This window comes from Schistocerca cancellata, chromosome 2, assembly GCF_023864275.1.
Source record: "Schistocerca cancellata isolate TAMUIC-IGC-003103 chromosome 2, iqSchCanc2.1, whole genome shotgun sequence".
NCBI classification, from domain to species: domain Eukaryota; kingdom Metazoa; phylum Arthropoda; class Insecta; order Orthoptera; family Acrididae; genus Schistocerca; species Schistocerca cancellata.
The window spans coordinates 283,509,982-283,532,509 of record NC_064627.1 but is presented as its reverse complement, the minus strand read 5'-3'; the positions used below and the strand labels follow the sequence as shown (position 1 = coordinate 283,532,509).

The window sequence follows — 22,528 nt, the reverse complement described above, 5'->3', positions numbered from 1 at the left end:
ACATTTCGAATAAAGAGTAGGGGGAATTATTTATGCGGCCCTCATCTTGAGTAACTGTCGTAGCTATTTCCGTTGTCAGGATTTCGTCACCTAAATCGGTAAAAATGGAATGCTACTAGTCTGTTTCTTGACCGTCTATCTGTCTACCCAACCCTTAAAAACCGTTTACCTCGAATACGGGTAGACATAATAAGCGGAAATGTATCGCACTTCCTGTTCTATACGGTCCCTTGGTGAGCTTCTATGTCAACTTAATCTAAAGATACGGCCGTTTATGTAAAGAAAATTTACGCGAAAAGTCAAAAAATGGCTCTAAGAACTATGCGACCAAACTGCTTAGGTCATCAGTCCCCTAGACCTAGAACTACTTAAAACTACCTAACCTAACGACATCACCCACATCCGTGCCCGAGGTAGGATTCCAACATGCGACTGAAACAGCCGCGCGGTTCGTGACTGAGGTTCCTAGAATCACTCGGCCACCGCACCCGGCGAAACCATTTTCACCTCATGTGTAATGATAATAAATACTGTCTAGTAAGAATAAACTGTATTCAGAAGCAACTCAGATCGTTTGATCACGGAACTTTTACGAAAACTACATTCAAGGTTTGTTTTAAGTCGTCTGCAATATCCACTTATAAACACCCTATGAACGTCGTATGCGATATCCACTTCTGAAGACGCTGGCAGATACTGCAGTACTATAACAAGTAGTTAAGAATTTATTGTTATTGGTCCATGCATGACACTTTATTTCAGTATCAATTTAATGCACATAGGTCTTTGTGTATGGCTGAAAATAATGAACAAAAAATAAGTAAACAGCAAACAACTTGGATGTTCAAATCAAATGTAACTCACATGTCGCAATTACAACATAATTTCGTTGTTACATCTACATGACTACATCTACAGGATTTCTTTGCAGTCCAGACTTACGTGCCTGGCAGAGGGTTCATCAAACCACCTCCGGACTATTTCTCTCCCGTCCCACTCTTTAATAGCGTGCAGGAAAAAGGAGCACTTAAATCTTTTCTTACGAGCCCTGAATTATATTATTACTATGGTCATTTCTTCCTGTGTAAGTTCCCGAGGAAATGATGTTTTGACATTCAGAGCAGATGTTGGTGACTGAAATTTCGTGAAAAGATCTCGCCCCAAATAAAAACGCTTTTGTTTTCATGAATGTCACCCCAACTCTGGCATTCTCTCTCCCCTATTTCGTGAAATTACAAATCGTGCTACTGTTCCTTGGACGTTTTTGGCGTGCACCGTCAATCACGTCTGGCAAGGATCCCATACCGCGCAGGAATACTATAGCTTATCTCGATAATCTGAAATTCATTTTTATTAGTACAGTTCACACTAATTAGTGTTTCTTCTTTCATTTATATCTTCTTTTTACGTGTTGTGTTTAACACACTAATCAGCATTAATATAATCTTACACATGATTGAAAACAGTCTGACAAAGTTCGGATAGTTTTTCAATTTCACGCCTGTATGTTGGTAGCACTTCGTCGCCTTGCCTGTTATGCTGTGTAGTAGACTTTAAAGCTGTGCTGATCAGCATAACGAAAAGGCGAGGGGTCTCGCTCGTTTTGTCCACGACTGTACATGTTAGGAGTAAGCGCTTGAAAATAGTACATCAACGAAGCTAATGGTGTGAAGTGATCGTAATAGACCCGAGATGCAAACTGGAATTGTCTTTTAACTCTCTCCTACTTTCTAAAACTTCGGGTAAGCTGCATACCTTGATGGACTGGAAGATAGGATGTTTCAGAGAGACGACTTCGCTACAGGAGAGAATGATAGGCAGAAGCGAAACTGTGGGGTTGGATCGTGAATAACGCCTGGATAAATCAGTCAGTATGAACATATCCGGGTTCGAGTCCCGGTCCAGCACGCAGTTTTAATCCAAGTAAGAAAAAACCTCAAACTCCGTGGATAAGTTACATATTCATTCTGGACTCTCTCTCTCTCTCTCTCTCTCTCTCTCTCTCTCTCTCTCTCTATATATATATATATATATATATATATATATATATATATATCTCTTCCCAAACACACACACTCACTTTGTACAAGTACACGAAGTATCACATACCGGACGACCACAGAACGATTCACATAGGCCTAAGTTCGTGTTTGCAGGGATATGTGTCCGCTAGAAACTGTCAGTATTTAAGTCTTCAGCCACTCACAGTACACACGTATGGAAACTAGGAAGTGAAACCTCATTTCGCTGCGACACATTTACATTAAAATGGCACAACACAGCATCTTCTACCTCGTAAATCATAAGTCGTAACCAATCAGTACTTATGAACGGATAACACCGGTTGCGTACACAACGTGTAAGTCACGGATTACCGTAAAGTTCTCTTTAGTTAAGGACAAGTATTTCTCATACTTACCCCGACGTTGCTGGCCTATCGAGACGTTGTGCTGGCCGGTACAATTCCATACACTGCAACAGGAGAAAAACATTATCACCACCACCTCATTTACTCCCAAAACTCAACCCATAAAAAAGCACATAGCTGTTGCATTGGATAAGGTGCCTGAGATTACAGACGAGAATATGGCGTCTCACAATACAATTCTGGGTACTTATCACGGCGACGAATCAAACGATGGCCATGTGTATCTCAGATTTTAAACTTGAACTGTGTTAAAAATATCTAGATTAGTTTCTCCAGGAATAACGAAAGTCGAAATAATTCATAGCTCAACTTTTAAGACTGAATCATACGGCAAATCTGGTATTTATACAGTGAGTTGGTCTGCGTCCTCCAAAGTTTACATCACTTAAACTGGTAGGAAACAGAAAATACATGGAGCTACTCAGACTAAACAACTTAAATCACGCTTTGCTGCTCACATGGCTCAACAGGGAGATGTAGAGGATAGTACCGAACAAATCATAGAAATATTACATTTTGCTAGAAAAGCAGTAAGATGAATATTTTGGAATAAACAGAAATATACAGCAAACAATCCTGTCGGAGGAAGATCCGCAACTGAGCATTTTACCAGAGACTGAAAATACGGCTACAGAAGGCTCTTTTATTTAACACACGTTAAATAAAAGAACCTTAAATAAAAGAACTTTACAACTGTAGCGGTATTTTCAGCCTCTCGTAGAAATATACAAGGTGATTCAGCTGTCCCTACCGACGTCGTTTCATGCACCCGCAACTTATAGATGGCCTTCAAAAACTACGCGTGAAATTTTCATATTCTCTCGCTCGCTACGCGCAAACTTGGCAACCAGATGATAGGACCAGACGTGCCGAGTTTAGAGGGAACATGATGGGACGTATTGATGCACAAAGTGACTACTTTACCAAGTTTGTTTTTTCGACGAATCGACTTTCCACATTTCCGGGGAAATAAATAGGCACAATGTCTGGATCTAGCGGTCGTGGAAAGCCCATACCGTGGTACAGTGAATGCAAAGTTATAGAACAGTTCTTTTTCACTGAGCCTACCAATATAGCAACAGATTAAAAATGGTTCAAATGGCTCTGAGCACTATGGGACTCAACATCTAAGGTCATCAGTCCCCTAGAACTTAGAACTACTTAAACCTAACTAACCTAAGGACATCACACACATCCATGCCCGAGACAGCATTCGAACCTGCGACCGTAGCGGTCGCTCGGCTCCAGACTGTAGCGCTTAGAACCGCACGGCCACTCCGACCAGCAGCAACAGATTACCTACACCTGTTGTACCCCACTTACATGAATTTAGACTATGTTTAGTGTTTTAACAAGATGTTGCACCAATATGCTGTGAGTTATGTGTTCACCAGCTATGGGATGAAAGCTTTCCGGACAGATGGGACAGCCCCACACAAGTCCACCAAGCCTACCAGACAAGGCACCTCTTGATCTTTGTTGTGTGGTTGCGTTCAGGATAGGGTCCACCAGTTTCTAATATGCAAACTCTTACGGCACAAAAACAACATGCTGTAGAGACGGTGGCGGAAGAGATATTGGCAAGGACATGGAAAAAAACAGACACGGGAAACAAACTGAGCACGTTACAATCTCTATGTATGAAATCCACCATTTGCAGCACACGGCAAAGTATCTAGCATACTTTCTTAGCAATAAATTTTTGTAGCCAGGGAACACTTTATTCAGCCTTTACAACCGTCCGTGGTAAGTCCACAGTAGATTTTTTGCTATTGCTTACGTGAAGTCACTGGTGTGTGAAAGCCCAGTCCAAACTATAAGGGATCTTCCTGGTATGGGCTCAGCTGCTTATCTCATTGGACAATGGACAAGACGAGTACACTGAGGTGACAAGAGTCATGGGATATACAGATGGCGGTAGTACCGCGTATACAAGCTATAAAAGGAGAATACATTAGCGGAGCTGTCATTTGTACTCGGACGATTCATGTGAAAAGATTTACGACGAGATTATGGCCGCACGACGGGAATTAACAGACTCTCAACGCGGAATGGTAGTTGCAGTTAGACGCATGGGACATTCCATTTCGGAAATCATTACGGATTTCGGTATTCCGAGATCCACACTGTTAAGAATGTGCCGAGAATACCAAATTTCACGTATTACCTCTCACCACGGACAACGCAGTGACCGACGGCCTTCACTTAACAGCCGAGAACGGTGGCGTTTGTGTGGAGAAATAAATTTGGGACGTATGACCGACATATCCGTTACGACCGTGCGGCGAAATCTGGCGTTAACGGGCTATGGCAGCAGACGACCGAGGAGAGTGCCTTTGCTAACATCACGACATCGCCTGCAGCGCCTCTCCTAGGTTCGTGACCATATGGGTTGGACCCTAGACGACTGCAAAGCCGTGAGCAGCTCAGATGAGTTCCGATTTTAGTTGATAAGAGATGATGGTAGTGTTCGAGAGGGGCGCAGGCCCCGCAGAGCCATGGATCCAAGTTGTCAACAAGGCACTGTGCAAGCTGGTGGCCGGCCAGTGTGGCCGAGCGGTTCTAGGCGCTTCACTCTGGAACCGCGACCGCTACGATCGCAGGTTCGAATCCTGCCTCAGGCATGGATGTGTGAGAGTCATTAGGTTAGTTAGATTTAAGTATTTCTAAGTTCTAGGGGACTGATGACCTCAGATGTTAAGTCCCATAGTGATCAGTGCTATTTGAACCAAGCTGGTGGTGGCTCCATAATGGTGTGGGCTGTGTTTACGTGGAATGGAGTGGGTCCTCTGTTCCAATTGAAGTGATCATTGTCTAGAAGTGATTATGTTCGGCTATTTGGAGACTGTTTCCAGTCATTTCTGTTCTCCATTTTTATGGATGATTAACCAATATGTCACCGGGCCACAACTGTTGGCGACCGGATCGAAGAACATTCTGGGCAGTTCGAGCGATTGTTAGGGACTCCCAGGTCGCCCGACGTGAATCCCATCGAACATTTATGGAACATAATCGAGAGGTCAGTTCGTGCACAAAATCCTTCACCGTCAACACTTTCGCAATTATGGATGGCTATAGAGGCAGCATGGCTCAGTATTTCTGCAGGGGACTTCCAGCGCGTTTATGAGTCCAAAAAAATGGCTCTGAGCACTATGGGACTTCTGAAGTCATCTGTCCCCTAGAACTTACAACTACTGAAACCTAACTAACCACCACTAAGGACATCACACTCATCCATGCCCCAGGCAGGATTAGAACCTGCGACCGTAGCGGTCGCGCGGTTCCAGACTGTAGCGCCTAGAACCGCTCGGCCACCCCGGCCGGCTTATGAGTACATGCTACGTCGAGTTGCTGCACTTCACCGTGCAAGAGGAAGACCGACAGACATTAAGAGGTATTCGATGACTTTTGCCACCTCAGTGTATGTGAGAGCAGTAATTATTATGGGCCACTATAATGCAGACATTGGGAGTGACAGGGCAGCTGCCGTGAGCTTAAATTGTTGCGAGAAGGTGCTAGTAGCTGGCATCAATGGAACTAAATATTCATTGCTGACCATTACATCCTTTTCTCAAAATACTCACTTTGGAGTTCTCCATGTTTCGTATAATGCGTGTTTTTGGCAGAACACGTAGAAGGTGCACCAAATCTACTAAAGAGACTAGCTAAACTTCGCCTGTCCGTCCTCTGCTGTAGCTCTACGGTATTGTACCGTTACTAGATATGATTGTTCACGGAGGTCATCGGAAAAGTTTTGCATTATCGCGGATCAGGGAGAGTGTGTCACGGTTATTGTACGTGAGTTGGGGTAGCAATCGTTAAAACAAAGGAATTCTTCGTTGCTGTGAGTTATTTTCGCGATATTTCGGTCTCCAGCTTTGCCCTCCGAATGCGAAAATACACTCCTGGAAATGGAAAAAAGAACACATTGACACCGGTGTGTCAGACCCACTATACTTGCTCCGGACACTGCGAGAGGGCTGTACAAGCAATGATCACACGCACGGCACAGCGGACACACCAGGAACCGCGGTGTTGGCCGTCGAATGGCGCTAGCTGCGCAGCATTTGTGCACCGCCGCCGTCAGTGTCAGCCAGTTTGCCGTGGCATACAGAGCTCCATCGCAGTCTTTAACACTGGTAGCATGCCGCGACAGCGTGAACGTGAACCATATGTGCAGTTGACGGACTTTGAGCGAGGGCGTATAGTGGGCATGCGGGAGGCCGGGTGGACGTACCGCCGAATTGCTCAACACGTGGGGCGTGAGGTCTCCACAGTACATCGATGTTGTCGCCAGTGGTCGGCGGAAGGTGCACGTGCCCGTCGACCTGGGACCGGACGCAGCGACGTACGGATGCACGCCAAGACCGTAGGATCCTACGCAGTGCAGTACCGCCACTTCCCAGCAAATTAGGGACACTGTTGCTCCTGGGGTATCGGCGAGGACCATTCGCAACCATCTCCATGAATCTGGGCTACGGTCCCGCACACCGTTAGGCCGTCTTCCGCTCACGCCCCAACATCGTGCAGCCCGCCTCCAAGCGTGTCGCGACAGGCGTGAATGGAGGGACGAATGGAGACGTGTCGTCTTCAGCGATGAGAGTCGCTTCTGCCTTGGTGCCAATGATGGTCGTATGCGTGTTTGGCGCCGTGCAGGTGAGCGCCACAATCAGGACTGCATACGACCGAGGCACACAGAGCCAACACCCGGCATCATGGTGTGGGGAGCGATCTCCTACACTGGCCGTACACCACTGGTGATCGTCGAGGGGACACTGAATAGCGCACGGTACATCCAAACCGTCATCGAACCCATCGTTCCACCATTCCTAGACCGGCAAGGGAACTTGCTGTTCCAACAGGACAATGCACGTCCGCATGTATCCCTTGCCACCCAACGTGCTCTAGAAGGTGTAAGTCAACTACCCTGGCCAGCAAGATCTCCGGATCTGTCCCCCATTGAGCATGTTTGGGACTGGATGAAGCGTCGTCTCACGCGGTCTGCACGTCCAGCACGAACGCTGGTCCAACTGAGGCGCCAGGTGGAAATGGCATGGCAAGCCGTTCCACAGGACTACATCCAGCATCTCTACGATCGTCCCCATGGGAGAATAGCAGCCTGCATTGCTGCGAAAGCTGGATATACACTGTACTAGTGCCGACATTGTGCATGCTCTGTTGCCTGTGTCTATGTGCCTATGGTTCTGTCAGTGTGATCATGTGTTGTATCTGACCCCAGGAATGTGTCAATAAAGTTTCCCCTTCCTGGGACAATGAATTCACGGTGTTCTTATTTCAATTTCCAGGAGTGTATTTTGTTGTCGCCCACCTACGCATGAAGAAATAAAATAAGATAAATTAGAGCTCGCACAGAGAGATTTAAGTGATCGTTTTTCCTTCACACTATTCGACAGTGGAACGGTAAAGAAATAATGTGAAAATGGGTCTATGAACCCTGTGTCAGGGACTTAAGTGTGAACTGCAGAGCAGTCGTGTGGATGTAGCCTTTAGGTCTGCATGACAGTGTACTGGACAATCGAAAAGTTCTGGTCGAGTGAGTGAACAAAGGCGGAAGATCCACGAGGATGTTCGCAGACAATGCTGTTGCCTACACAAACGGCAAAATATTATAGTGTAGGAAGACCTGCACTGTATCCGATGCTCGTTGCAGGGAGTGCCACATGGGCCTGAACTTAGATAAATGTAGCAAAAAATGGTTCAAATTGCTCTGAGCACTATGAGACTTAACATCGGAGGTTATCAGTCGCCTAGAACTTAGAACTACTTAAACCTAACTAACCTAAGGACATGACACACATCCATGCCCGAGGCAGGATTCGAACCTGCGACCGTAGCGGTCGCTCGGTTCCAGACTGTAGCGCCTAGGCCGGCCGCGGTGGTCTAGCGGTTCTGGCGCTGCAGTCCGGAACCGCGGGACTGCTACGGTCGCAGGTTCGAATCCTGCCTCGGGCATGGGTGTGTGTGATGTCCTTAAGTTAGTTACGTTTAAGTAGTTCTAAGTTCTAGGGGACTTATGACCTAAGATGTTGCGTCCCACAGTGCTCAGAGCCATTTGAACCATTTTTGTAGCGCCTAGAACCGCACGGCCACTCCGGCCGGCATAAATGTAGCACATGGCATATAAATAGGCGAAGGCATCCATTACAGTTCTGTTACGCTAATGGCAATGAATCACTAAAAAAGGCAACAACCGCAAAATACGTACGAATAACCTGACGGAGCAACTTAAAATCTAACGACCACGTAAAATTTATTGTAATAAAAGGAGATGTCACGTTGACGTTTGTTAGGAGAACCTTATTCATTCACAAAAGAAGTGGCTTACAAAACACTTGTTCGACCGATGCTTGAGAATTGCTCAATAGTGTGGGTTAATAGAAGCAGGGCCCTTGAACGAACGTCTGACGTCATACTAGTCGCCTTGTCCCGCCACACTTAGCGAACGCTCGGCTCCGTGCAGGGCCCACAGCAAATAAATATGTAACTGAAGAGGTAACCGCTACGGGTCTTGAGGCTGTCGTGAGCTGTCGAGAGCTCACAAGCATTAAAACGCGAAGTTAGAAATTATTAAACTCGTGAAACGGTTACTCGCTTCCCGCAGCAGATGGCTGCTGTCACCATTAAGTGCTGTGACGTACGCGCCGCGTCCTGCCTTTCTCGTAGGCCTCGATAGAAGAGAGACAGAAGATCCAACGAAAAGGGCCGCCATTCATCGCAGGATCGATTTATGGCCGCGAGGGCGTTGCAGAGATGCAGACGACACAAGAGTGGCATCACGGAGAGGTGTACTACAGAAACTGCGAAAGCATATGTTTCAAGAAGAGTCGGTCAACATATTACTTCCTCCCATATACGTGTCGCGGAATGCCCAGGACGAGCAAGTCGGAGAAATTAGGAGCACTTAGGGAAGTTTACTGACAGTCGTTCTTCTCAGTGCGAATGTAACAAGGAAGGGTGACATTGTACCCCCCGCCACACGCCGTAAGGTGTAGACGTGTAGATGTAGAGAGCACGGAGCGGTTCAGGGACCGCCGCGCGGACAGCGGCGTGCCGTTGGCAGTGGCCTGGCGCCCGCCTAATGAACAGCCGCTAATTATTTTTTATCTTCAAATGCCGCTTAGTTAAGCGGTAGCTGCTTTTTAAGCGGCCACCTGAATCGCGTTAATCAGCGCATCGCTGGCGGGGAACATCCTGCGCATCACGTCCAGCTGCGTGCCTACGTGGCCTGGTGACGGCCGAAAGCACCGAGGGATCTCCGAAACCTGCAGCGCTTATCCGGATTCCGACGTCGACACTTTTCATACTCGCACGCTCAACGCGGTCGGACGCACGAATGACTAGTTCAAGACGAATGGAACTCCTTGTTACTTGATACAGAATAAGGATTACGGCGCGATCACTTATTAATTGTATCACCAAAACCGTAGCACTGCTGTGTGAACTATACCGTACTTAAAACAGTACTTTAAATTTCGATTTTTGTGTCGCGCCTTTACACTCGCGTTGGCTAGCCGCCTTTACATAATGTATTTATTATTGATTTCCCTATGCTCTATCAACTTTGGCCTATTACACACAGACCTATGCATACTGTCCATAAAAATTTAAAAACTTTCCGCTGCAGTAATTCTGAAGTCAACTTTATAACGTAAAGATTTCTGTCAGCATCCACTCTCCCCCGTCCCCCTCCTTCCGTGATCTTCCTAAATGAATCAGTTTACTTAACTTCGTGGTACAAAATTCCCTCATGCTTTTCTTCGCACTATTACAACCTGGCCCACGCAAGAAATCATTCTGCAAATTTAGTTGCTTAGCTTGCCGCCAGTATTTGTTTAAAAACATAATTTCAAAATATGTAATAAGGAAATGTGCTTCTGCCTTGAGCAAACACAATTTTTTTTTTAATTTTTGTCTTACTACCCACATATCTTTCGCAGAAGTTCCTGCATCTTCGGCGGATTTTATTTATCATCTGTTGAACAATATACAAAGTATTTATAGATTATGATAATTACCAGCTTTTGAGATTGTAGTATTTACATTACTATAAGCATTGACAGAAATATTACCATGAAGAATAAATATATCCGCTAATATTAGTGTTGCTGTCAAAAAGACTTCTCGGTATTTTCAACACAGGTACAATTGACTTCCACCCTGCTGGTAAGTATCATAATGCATAAAACCTTTGTATAGTGTTCCACAGAAAATAAATAAAATGCCCTGGAGATGGAGAAATTTCTCCGAAATATGTATGGGTAGTAAAACAAGAAAAATTGTCTGCTCAAGGCAGAACCACATTTCCTTATTACGCGTTGGAAAGCAAAGGAGACGGCTAAGGGAAGAGCTTCGACCATAAAATGATTATAACTTTAAAAGTTTCGTAATCAGTAAACTGTTCAGCTTGCTGATTAGTCAATGTGTGAGAGCTCCCCCTTCTAACTGCATCTGTACAAACCTTACCTTTGCAACTTCATTTACGCCAACATTAAAACTGGTCTTTAAATAACTGCCACTAAATCCGCAGCATGGTATTTATTTTCTCCATTCAATGGTTCAGTGCACAGCTCTTGTGTCCTGGGATATCCCACTAAAAACTTTGTCTTTTGAATTTTTAGCTTTGATAGTGACTCATTAGACGAAACTAGTTAGCTGTAACATATCTATCAAGTGCCATCAAGACGTGTGTGCATAAAAAAGTGAATAAAAGTTTAATTTTTCAGCGCGTGAGAGAACCCAGCCTTAGACAGATTTAAGAACTATAAGTGACGACATTCGGCGCTGCCGATCTGAGAAGTCGATTCCTACAACAGTAGCGGCAGGCGCAACGGCCGAGAGAAAGTGCACGTTGGCGCGAGTAGGGGGACCGGCTTGCGGGGAAGAGCTGGAGTGGAGGGGGGGGGGTAGAGGAGGGGGAGGGGAGGGGGCTGTCGGCCGATTGCCGGGGTCAAGGCCCCACGCGGCTCCCCGCTGTCTCTCCCGTTACATACCTGTCGCCGCTGACATCGGGGTCAGCAGCGTCGCTCGTTACACAGCACACGGAGACAGCTGCACACAGGTGTATGCAACAGTCTTTACTTTTTGTAAAAAACAAATACGAGGCGTTGTATGACATGATCTGCACCTACCTTAGCACTCGAAATGTGCACGTCAACGTACCTTGTGTGGCGGGAAGCACCACTTCAACACCATTCCTTCTTTTTTTCCTGTTTTCTCTTTAGGGTTCTGACCTAAGGGTCTTTACGCCCAACTACAAACTAATATAATAATAACAGGGCAAAAAGTTAACATGTACGTAGTTAAAAAAAAAAAAAAAACACCACAACGTGACAAACTGCAGATGGATACATAGATATGTATTCCTTATGTTACAATCTGGTTAGTTCATAATTAAATTTTAAACACCGCCGGCTTGCATGGATTCTTATACTTAAGTGTTGGCTAACATGCTTCACTGCTACGAAAAATAGTAAATTATTATTGACAGAGAGTTCTGGTCTGTCAGCATACATGAATACGTGATTATAATACGGGTTTGTATTGCAGCCTCATTTTGTATTACTGATGAACAGTATCACCTTCAGACATTTATGGTTGTGCTAGTGAAGGATCACTGTATCACTGTCACTTAAGAATTATGGTATTGGCCGAGTAACGAAGTTTGCTGTAAAAGCAGATATGGAGTGAACTTTCCCGCTACAGTTTTACCTCTTAACGCCTTAATGCCGAGCGCAGCGAATTCGCACCATACGAAAGCGACGCGAATAATTGTTTTTGAGTGCCAGTGACGATACGTGTAGATTCTAACGAAACTACGACGCCTCTGACCTGTGCTTCCGTCTCCTGTATATTTGGGGTACTTCTAGAGAGACATGCTGTTCACGACGCACACAACTATATTGTCATTGTTTGGACCAATGCACCTAGATAAAGAGGTAAGTTCAGTTCTGAAAATTATTTGTTCGTTCTATAGTGTCTGTGACGTGGCGGAAATCGCTTTTTGATGTATTAACTAGTTGCGTGTCAAATGAATTCGAAAATACTGTTTGTATAAAATACGCGTCACTGAGCGTTTATTTACCTTTATGGGCGCATGCAGGAGTTGAAATCAGGTGACGCGAAAGCAAATATTTCCGTCGATTTGTAGCACCAGAATGCTTCCGTGACCACTTGTGTTCATTATGTAATTGTATATACTTTAATTTACAGGTTTGTAGTAACTCACCCGACCTCAACATTGTTTTGACTGGTTACATTTAATTTTTACTGCGTTGTGGAAATTCCATTGCACTGTTAACACTGAAACATAAATTCTATTAGCGATGGATCCCGGTGGTTTCATGCTGCACGAATTACAGATGTAGATTTCAAAGCTCGTGTACCACTTGCACAGAGGGACTGTGACAATTTCAAAATTCCAATAGTAAACATAATGATCCAGAATTCAAATCCAGAATATCAGAGGCACTCTGCAAGCAGAGAGAAGACATGAAGAATAAGAGAGATAGGCCTTCAACCAGTAGAAAGACAAAGCAACTATGCAGAAAGCATCACGGTCCAGCAAAGCCGTTAACAGATGAGTCTACCCGTCCGCCGCTCGTGGTCTCGCGGTAGCGTTCTCGCTTCCCGAGCACGGGGTCCCGGGTTCGATTCCCGGCGGGGTCAGGGATTTTCACCTGCCTCGAGATGACTGGGTGTTTGTGTTGTCCTAATCATTTCATCATCATCCAGGACAGTGGCGAAATTGGACTGGGCACAGATTGGGTAATTGTACGGGCGCTGATAACCACGCAGTTGAGCGCCCCACAAACCAGACATCATCATCATCATCAGATGAGTCTAACCGAAGTGGCGTAGAGTAGGTCATAAGCCTCATGTTAAAGAAACAAGGCAAAGATGTACAAGACCAAATTGTAGAGGACAGACACTATTCATGTGTACAAATGTAATTATCATATGTGTTTAAAGAAGAGAATAAACTGTTTCCGGGAATTCAGTGAATAAATCCGTATTGCATTGTACTGTTATTATTTGCTTTTACGGCTTCACTGGACCACTTTAGTCAACCATTTCCTCGTCTTCTTCTTCAGTAAGCGCATGTTTCGTTCTTTCTTAATTGCCCAGTATCTTTTCTTTTGTTCTGATCTTTCCTGTCTTTCCTCACCTGTAAATAACCTTTTCATTGTGTGTCGTTTGTCGACTATTGGGTTAAATCTTATTTTCCTGTCTTTGAGTTTCTTCAGATTTTCTATCTTGTTTTGCAGATCATCCAAGGTTATATCAAGTTCTCCCACATCCTCTTTAATTTCCTTGATCCATCCTACTTGTTGCTTCAGACTTTGCAGGCTCATTATTTGATTTCTAGCTTCTTGGACATTATTAGCTAGTAATGCCAAGTAATCTGCGAATCCTACAGAATTTAGGTTTGTATAATCTTTCTTGGTTCCAATTGTTATGTTTTTAGGATTCTCTTTGTACCATTCTCTCATCAAGTATTCAAGAGCACAGCTGAAGAGCAGTGGTGATAGACCATCTCCTTATCTTAACCCTATTTTAATCGTACTGTATTGTATATAATTATTTAAAATGTATACCGGCACGTATTTTTCATTTTTATTCGAGTAAATCCTACTAGGCCTATGTATCGTCAAAATGTTAAATAAAAATCTTTTACTAAATGAAATGTTGGAAGTCTTCAATTTCTCAAATGTCTGTTGCGCAAATATCCGACATACCCAATTACACCTGACAGGTATAACACGTCTTGGTTTGACCTTATGTTCTCTATAACACTACAATCCTTATAACAAAGTATGATTATGGACATTTTCTTTGAAGCAGAAATTTATTCCGGTATTAAGGAAATTGAGAATTGTTGAATTTCTTATAAACCATGGCACATTTAATATTATTAATAATGTCTTTTCTGCACAACCTCAAAGCTGTTAAATGTGTAGTCGCAGCATGTCCCAAAAAGCGTCATTTAACTCCTTCTATTCCACTCGCGTGTGGTGCGTGACCATAAAATGTCGGTACTACTCTTCAACAATGTTGTCTTTCTTCGCTTTACCCTCAATGGGTATTTTGTAGTCATTAGATTGTTCATTCCTTTCAACAGATCCTGTAATTCTTCTTCACTTTCATTGAGGATAGCAATATCATCAGAGGATCTTACAAATGATATCCTTTCACTCTGAATTTTAATCGCACTCCTAACCTTTCTTTTTATTTTCGTCTCTGCCTCTTCAAGGAACAGTAATTTCATGAGTTATTCGATCTAGGTGTCCAGTTTTCAGCATCTTTCTGTAGCTCCACATTTCAACACAGTTTCTGTTGTTTTCCTCTCTGTACTGTTTGTCATCCAAGTTTCGTTTCCATATAAGGCTTCACACCAAATACTTTCAGAGAAAATTTCTAACACTTCAATTTGTATTTGATGTCAACAAATTTTGCCCAAACAACGAAACCCATCTACTAACTTTAAAATCTGATTTCCCTATCGAATTTCCTCAGCGTCGCCTGCTTTAATTCGACTACACTCCTACGTTCTAATAACCTCTTTTCAAGACACTATCCATTCTGTTCAACTAAATTTCCAAGTCTGCCGTATCCGAAAGCATTAAAACGTCACCGGAAAATGTTGATGTTTTTACTTATTCCTGAACTTTGATTACTTCCCGTCAGTTTGAACAAATTTATTATTTTCTTCATGCGCTTCAGCTGTAAGTTGTTTAGTACTGCTATCTCAAAAAGGCTGGCACTAAACCAATTAATTAATTATTTATTTCGGTATTCAGTCATCTAAGGACAACGATAAGCTAATGACAGTCGCTCGCGTTTATTGTTTTCTGTTTGTTTGCTTTTCATCAATTTATTATGACTAGAACGATATTCACCCTATCATTTAATACTAATAATCAGTCTGATGTGGGAAAGTCCGAAATGTCACTACAGCTGTTCTGTAGATTTATCCGCTTTGTGTATCTTCCTGTTGCATCCCTATTCCTCTATATATACCAGCTGAACATGAATAAAATCGACGAATGTCTGGGACGGATTCCTGACTGGAAATGGAGGAAAAAAGGTCATACGAACACGTGTCCGGAAATGCATCGTTGCCACAGTAGATGGCACTGACGAAAGAAAGTTCCTCTGACCACATGCCTTGTGTTCCTTGTGTGTTGAAGGCTGTGTGATTGATGCAGCGCACAGTAAGCTGCAGACTGGTCCACTATTCATGTCGGAAACAAGACAAGATGATGTTTGTGTACGGTCAAGCAAATGGTCGAGAGGCAGAACGCGGTCCTCCAAATCTGGTATGCGGTGCGCACAGTCCCCGCCCCCCTGCACGATCGTCTGTCTGAAAGGTCCCATGATCACATAAACGCCCAAAAAGAAAAAGAAAAACACGTTCAAATGGCTCTGAGCACTATGGGACTTAACATATGAGGTCATCAGTCCCCTAGACTTAGAACTACTTAAACCTAACTAACCTAAGGACATCACACACACACACACACAAAAAAAAATGTGTGTGAAATCCTATGGGACTTAAGTACTAAGGTCATCAGTCCCTAGGCTTACACACTAGTTAACCTAAATTATCCCAAGGACAAACACACACAGCCGTGCCCGAGGGAGGACTCGAACCTCCGCCGGGACCAGCCGCGCAGTCCATGACTGCAGCGCCTTAGACTGCTTGGCTAATCCAACGCGGCGACATCATATCCATGCCCGAGGCAGGATTCGAGCCTGCGACCGTAGCGGTCGCGCGGTTCGAGACTGTAGCGCCTAGAACCGCTCGGCCACAAAGGCCGTCCGCCCAAAAAGAGCGTGAAATGTTGTGTGATGTCGTTGGTGTCTGTGAGGGTACTTGTTTTGGTATAGCAGTGCTGCCTCTCGACCGTTTCCATCTGCCTGGTCGTACACAAACACCATCCCGACTTCTTCCCGACATAAATACCAGACCATTCTGCTGTCTACTGTACGCTGCGTCAATCACACAGTCTGCAACACACAAGAAATACACGGGACATGATCAGAGGAACTTCCGTTAGTCAGCGCATCTACGTGACAACGATGCATTTCCGGATATATGTTCACGGCATCTTTTTCCTCCATTTCCAGTCAGGAATCCGTCCCTGCAGTTTGTCGGTTTTATTAATGTTAATCTTGTATTTTGGTAGTCACGTTCAAGGGCATCACTGCACAAAATTCTCCCTGTGTTCAAGGTAAGACTTGCATGAGACAAAACTCGAACTTTCGAAGACATTTTCTTCTTCAAGAGTTGACGGAAAAGATGCTGAATATCTTCGAAAGCTCGAGTTTTAATGCGAGTTGAACAGAGAAAGAATTTTATATGTAGATGCAACCGATTAAAAACTCAGAGGCCAGGTTATTCTCGTTTCAGATTTCGAATAAAAGATGTTGAGGATCCTTTTTGTCGATTTGGAGTTATCCACTCTTCGTTTGTCGTCACAGAACTGAACTCTGCTGCGTTTGCAAAATGTGTCTGCCCTTTTTTTTATCTTAGTACATACAGGGTATTACAGGGGTACGAAGTGTAGACAACCTCCTAGATGGTGTACCCCGGGCAACGCTGTAACATGGTACAGCGGCGAAAAGTCTACACATCCACGGCGGCCGGAGGCGACAATGCCTCCCGGCCCACAAAGAGGCAAATAGAGCAGAGTCTTAGCATGAAGAAGCTGAACGTATGCCAGTTGAACATAGAAGGCTACACGAGGACCAAGGGAGAAATCCTCGAAAAGATCTTAACGAGAGAACGAGTAAGTGTCGTACTCCTACAAGAGACCCACCTCACAGATGAAACCATCAATCGACTCAAAATACCAGGATTTACAGCTGTGAGCTACACTGGACACGACAAACATGGCATAGCCACCCTAGTGAAGAACGAAATCCTAAGGAATTTGGACACCAAAGTGGTACCAGCAGAGCATGCGATAGGCATAAAACTGGGAGAGATGACACTGTATAATGTCTACAAACCTCCATCACGGAAATGGCCCACAGGTATCCTACCCGAGGCTAACCACCCAGCAGTTCACGCTGGCGATTTTAACTCTCAGCACACCAGGTGGGGATACCCGAGATCTATAGCTGAAGGGACTAGACTAAGTGACTGGGCAGACAACCGGGACCTACACCTCCTTTTCGACCCCAAGGACACAGCGACCTTCAAATCAAAGGCGTGGGGCACAACGTCAACACCTGACCTGACCTTCGTCACACGTGGAGCGACAGGTACACCCGTGCGAGCTATAAGAAGGGTCCTCGAGGCGTTCCCCCGGAGCCAGCACAATCCAGTAATAGTGGAGATCGGACTATCAATCCCAGTCATAAAAAGCCCCCCAATCCCCCGGTGGAACCTGAGGAAAGCTGACTGGAATAAATACCGATCCTATGTTGAGAAAACGATAAATCGGATACCACCAAAACCTGAGAACTACAAAAGATTCGTAAAAATAGTACAAAAAGCGGCCCTAAATGCAATTCCACGAGGATCGAGAAAGGAATACACCCCCTGCTGGACGAAAGAGTGTGAAACACTACTGGAGGAATATGAGAAGACTGGGGACGAGGAGACTGCAGACCAACTGATCAACGCCATGAATGAGGAACGTAGGAGTAGATGGAAGGAGGCGATGGAAAATCTTGATTTTACCCACTCCAGCAGGAAGAGCTGGGGCCTGCTGAGGAAATTAGGCGGTGCCACAGCGCCTAACAGGCCGACTCTTGGAACCAGCGCATCTGAGATTGCAGCTGTCCTGAAACAGACCTCCAAAATCCAGCTAAAAACAGCCGAAAAGAGAGAAATTTCCCAAGAGCTAAGCAGTTTATTGCTTAATAATCCAACCAACATGGGCATTGTAAAAGAAGTGGAGACAGAAGAGATATCCCAGGCCTTGAAGCTAATGAAGACAGGAAAAGCAGCCGGACCCGACAACATCCTACCAGAATTCTTAAAGGAATTGGGAACTTTAGGAAGAAGGTGGCTGGCCAAACTTTGTACGGAATGCATCAGCACGGGGGTTGTGCCTAAGGAATGGAAAGAAGCAAAAGTCATCGCAGTGCTGAAACCCGGAAAGACTGGAGATAATCCTAGGAATTACAGACCAATATCCCTGCTATGTACCTCCTATAAATTATTCGAGAGAATATTGCTGACTAGATTAACTCCATACATCGAAGCCAACCTCCCAACATACCAAGCGGGTTTCCGAGCAGGTAGAAACTGCTGCGATCAAGTGCTGTCCCTCACAACCTATATTGAGAAAGGCTTCCAGAACAAGATGAAAACTGGCCTGGTCCTCATAGACCTCACATCAGCTTACGACACAGTATGGATTGAAGGGTTACTGCTTAAGCTAACTAGAATCATAAATTGCAAGCAGACTTACAAACTACTGAAGAACATACTAACGAACAGGAAAATCAAGGTCTCACTCCATGATACGAACAGTAAGAGCATGTGACTTCTGAAATTTTCCCGGCGTATTTCTTCTTCTAATAATTTCCGGGTATGCAGCCGGATCCCGTCGACATTCTGCCACGATATTTCGGCCCAGAGACGTCCGGCCATCATCAGGTGAGTACACAACTACTGAAGAGCCCAGGTGCAGTCGCGGTATTATTAGAAGAAGTAAGAGCATGGTTCTGAATAATGGTCTGCTACAGGGTTCGGCACTAGCACCCACTCTCTTCAGTCTATATATAGCTGACTTGCCAGACTAAATCACACAAATTTGCATATTCAGATGACCTGGCCATCGCATATCAGAGTAAAAACTACAACGATCTCGACGAAACACTGAATGCAGACCTTGAAGTCCTGAACACTTATTACTCCAAGTGGCACCTACTTCCCAACCCCAACAAAACAACCAGCACTATAATGCACCTCAACAACAGAGAGACACACAGAAAATTACAGATCTTTTCGAATGGCCAAAGCATAAGACATGAGGATAAGCCTAAATATTTGGGAGTGAAACTAGACCGGACCCTAACGTACAGCTCACACCTCGAAGACACAAAGCAAAAACTAAAATCCCGCAATGCTATCCTTTCGAAACTGGCTGGAACAACATGGGGATGTGGAGCGAGCACTTTGAGAACTTCAACACTAGCCCTTGTCTACAGTGTAGCTGAATACAGTTCACCATTCTGGAGAAGAAGTGCACACGTATCTAAAGTGGATGTCCAGCTGAGGGAGACACTGCGAATAATCTCGGGAACACTCAGGGCCACCCCCTGTGCATGGCTTCCTGTACTGGCGAACATAGAGCCTCCAGAAATCAGGCGATCACAGCTATCCCTAAAAACCTACAGGAAAATTATAGACAACCCGGACCTCCCTATCCACCAAGATCTGACACCGACAAACAGGCTTAAATCCAGATCACCTTTTTGGAAAATCGGTGAAGAACTACAAGCCTTTGAGCCGAGAACGGCCTGGAACGAAATATGGTCGGCAAGTGAATTTAAGAACAAAAACTTAGTACACGATCCGAACAAGAAGATTGATGGCTTCAACCTACCAAGAAGAGTGTGGACAGCTCTAAACCGGGTCAGAACGAGTGTTGGGAGATGTAAACACCTGATGAACAAGTGGGGCCTGGCAGACAGCGCTGTATGTGAGTGCGGTGAAATACAGACAATGGACCATCTACTCGTGTGCAAAGTGTATGGCTATGGTGGTGAACTCATGGACATACATAGACTCAGTGACTCAGCCATAGAGTGGCTCAAAAACATATCTAATATAGTGTAGAATTATATTGTTTTCTTTTTAGTATATAGTGATAAGAATATTGTAAATTATGCCTCTGTTATGCCGAACGAGTAAAAAAAAAAAGCGTATTACAAAGTGTATGCAGGGTGAGGGATCATGCCATAAGGGACAAAACGTTCGCTGACACCCCCAGCGACGCTACACCTCTTTTTATTCAGTTCGCTGGCCAGGAACGACGAGATTTTGCCGAACTAGGAGGATGTACTAATCATGTGTGATGCATACTACCTGCCCCGGTAAAGAACGTCTCTTGGTGGAGAAGCGAATCAGGGACTTCAATTGGTTCGGCCTACCACCTTTCACGCGGAGCAAGTGACTGCATTATAAGCAACACACACTGCAGGTACACGTCGCAGACTGTCTACGCCCTGCCGCTTATCAGAGACATAACGTATGCTAAAGGACGCTTAGCGTCGGCGATCATTTTGTCTCTAACAAAAGTTGTTTCCCATGACGTGAACTATTATCCCTAGACGTTTGATGAAAGGAATTTACAACATTGTGTCTATCATGTTTCGTTTACTTAATGTAAATTCCGTTTTTATAGTTTTGTGGCAGTATACTGCGTAAAATCCCTCTCTCTTTACGTTGAAATTCCATTAGTATACTCTACTGGAGAGTATGAGACAGATGCCTATAGACTCACTGATATTTAGTATGAATGGGCGTTTTGTTCTAATATTTCATGAGGATTGGAATGCTATCTTTTTTGACAGATCTTGCTTTCAACGCTCCTGTATCTACCCACCCGACTCTAATCTATGTGCCCAGGTATTTGAAGCCATTCGTTCACTTTATTGCTATATTTTGTTTAAATGGGTTGATTTGTGCTTGATTTTTGTTTTCAAAAAAGATTTGCGAACCACTACAGTTATTTACGTTTGTGTTTCAGAATCTTCTGTCGTTGTGGCTATATTATCTGCAGAAGTGCAAATGCTAAACAGTGCATTTCGACACCATGCATCTTAGCCTCCAAATCTCAAAGGCTGAAACAGGTTACAAAAGTTTTAATTCCTTTTCCCAATGCCCTTTTCATTAAGAGTGCGAGAGTACACCTCCCTGTCGAACTCCCGTTTTGATTTCGACGTGCTTTGAGAAATAGCTTGGGAACTTTTTTTCATTATCTTACACTCGATAAAGTTACGCGCATATCTACAAAGCTAGATACATATCATTATCCATTGTTATTGTTAGTGAAGTTTTTATTTCAGTATTTCGCGGTTCAAAGTTTTGATATTTCTTACGTTTTTCTTGAAAAGAGGTCTGGATAAATAATAATATGTTTCACGATTTCAATATAGCGTATAAAAGAGGACGACGGCTCTAGGGACTTTCAGTGCGGATGCACCATTATTTTCCGAACCTCTGCTGTGTCTCACGAATGCTTCGAATAGTAGAGGTAATGGAAAGGAGCGCTACTTCCGCGTGACATGTTAAGAAATCTTCGTTGATCCAATATGGATTGTGGGACGATGGCTGGCATGAACTTCTTGATGCAATAATTTACCAATAGCCGTATGTATTGTAGAAATTTATTTTATTTTATGAACTTCTATGTGCTACCAGACTGTGTCGCCTAGCCACCAAGAGCTGTTGCAGGACGATTTGATTCACGGATCCAGTTATATGGCTCCTTCCGTGTATAGCGATTTTACGACTATGACGAGTGGAGCCTGGAGATGGCATCAATGTAATGCCGAAACTGATAGCACGTGGAAGTTCATAAAATAAAATAAATTTCTACAATACATACGGCTGTTGGTAAATTATTGCATCAAGGTTAAGAAATCGGTTCGCCGCATCAAGGTTAAGAAATCGGTTCGGCCGTGAAGCATGTTCGGATGACTGAGGTGGACTGAGGTGGACAAGGCAACCGTTCTACAGAAGCGGAGCATCCGGGTTCGAGTCTCGGTCCAGCACATATTTTCAGTCTTAAGCACTGATTTATTTCAGAGTCTGTAGGCGGCTGAAGTCATACAAAGTATTTCAATCTGTGACTGTGTTTAATGTTGCATAGTTCATTTAAGCTTAAATACAGTTAGTGTCAAGAATTAATCATACGCTCACATAGACAACACAACACTTCGTTACGTAAATACAGGTTTCACAACTTTTATGCTGCTGAGGGTGGCAGCAAACTAACGGAGAACTGTCGACACGAACTATTCCGAACGGTGTCGACTTTTAACGATCAGTATTGGGGGTGGTGGGGGGGGGGGGCGGCCAACTTATCACGTCCTTACTATAACTATTCCATTGGG

At 44.3% G+C, this 22,528-nt stretch overlaps 1 long non-coding RNA gene across 1 annotated transcript in view; it reads right to left on the bottom strand.

The window, feature by feature from the left end:
• Positions 1-22,528, bottom strand: part of LOC126161625 (uncharacterized) — a 1,324,793-nt gene that overhangs the window by 725,732 nt on the left and 576,533 nt on the right. Inside the window, exon 3 of the long non-coding RNA XR_007534935.1 lies at positions 2,420-2,472. This is a non-coding gene — a long non-coding RNA (uncharacterized LOC126161625). The remainder of the gene's footprint in view (positions 1-2,419; positions 2,473-22,528) is intronic.